We start from the raw sequence: 1755 nt of genomic DNA, 5'->3' as shown, positions 1-1755 counted from the left end.
GTATTAGACAAAGTGGAGCCCACACTGTATTAACCTCTTCGGTTCCGTGTTGGTTGAATGGAAGAAGCGACAATGTTAGAATGGTTTGAATTATATTTAATCAACGCATAAAACAAAACGTGCTGAAACTTCAGCGCCTTTCTGGGTTTCCTCTGAAGTAAATTGCCAGTACGAATGATCCCAATTGTCTCATACAAGTATGTTTTCATTCTTCTTCTTATCTAAGATGGAATCAAAATAGTTGCAGCCCCTACTTTCCCAAGCGCCGAGAAGGTTAAGTCAATTATTGCTGAAAAGGGAAGACATAACGTTACAACTCAATACTTTTATACAATAATGTGGTTCATAAGAATAATTCGTGATTATATTTATGTGACTATAAGGCAAGGTAGCTACGAATTAAACTTTTTCAGAAATAAACACAAAGTGTTGGGAGTAACTCAACGGAAGCATTAGGAAGCATCTCTGGAGAACAAGGATAGGTGATGTTTCGGGCCGGGACCCTTCCACAAACTGATGGCTATAGAAGGGTCCCGATCCAAAATGTCGCCAATCTATATTGTACAAAATTGCCGCCGAGATACTCCAGAACATCATGTCTTTGTTTTGGTGTAAACCAGGATCTACAGTTTCTAGTATCCACATTAAACTTCTTCAGCGTTGGTTAAAATAGTGGCAACGGGTTAAACTGATTCCTGACTCGGTAGCGAATAAGAGGATGATTTGATTAGATAGAGGAAGTATACAACGTCGATGGAAGAAAGATCTGAGTGATAGCGTAAAGTGGTTACGTTGAATCCGTGGCCTTTTCCTGGCATTATATTCCTGGCACTTCAAAGAGGTGCACCTAAATTTAAAATATCTGCATTCTGAAAATTGGAAGGGCAATATGTTTTCACTCCATCCAATGTTAGAAATAAATTCATTATTAATAGTTAAGCTAAATAAAGCCACGCTATCTGTAAAAGCGGCTATAAAAGCAAGTTCCATGGCTAACTCCAGTAAGGGGAATAAGGTCCAAAAATAAAATGAGATGGGTAATTAAATGAAATGATCTAATTTTTTGAAAATCTATAATAAATGTAATGTCATTAGTGTATGAGGTTTTTTTTTTAATGTTCCAGTAGAAATAGTTCAAAATAATATAATATTGATCATCTTCTGTGACTGTCCCAATGTGCTTACAGCCAATTCGTTATTTTAGAAGCATGAAGTCATGCTTTGCAGGCAAACACTGTCACCAAAGCTCAAGAAACAGCAAGGAGATGAATGATTAATAACCTGTTTTATTATTATGGGTCAAATGATAGATATGGGATCAGAGACAAGGCAATTCCCCAACCCAGTTTTCTTCAGCCAGAACTAGAGAACATTGTCAGGTAGAGGCTATCACTGTGTCCATGTCTTTCTCCAACATTTTATACAAATGGTCATAGTTTACACATCAATTCCACATGATTGTGAGTGTCGACCTGCATTGATGTAAAATATCTGATAGACCAAGGAAGTTTAACTAATATGGGAAGGAACTGCAGACGTTGGTTTACACTGAAGATAGAACCAAGAAGCTGGAGTAACTCAGCGGGTCAAGCATCATCTCTGGAGAAAAGGAATAGGTGACATTCTGGTTTGAGACCATTCTTCAGGCTGATATTCTGACCTGCATTTATCATTCAACTATCACATTAAAAGTGAGTTTGCTGTGTATTCTCAACAGTGACAACAGTTAAAACAAACCTTGTGATATCATGAGGT

Source organism: Amblyraja radiata, chromosome 27 (assembly GCF_010909765.2).
Source record: "Amblyraja radiata isolate CabotCenter1 chromosome 27, sAmbRad1.1.pri, whole genome shotgun sequence".
Taxonomy (NCBI): Eukaryota; Metazoa; Chordata; class Chondrichthyes; order Rajiformes; family Rajidae; genus Amblyraja; species Amblyraja radiata.
Note: the sequence above shows the minus strand (reverse complement) of the source record.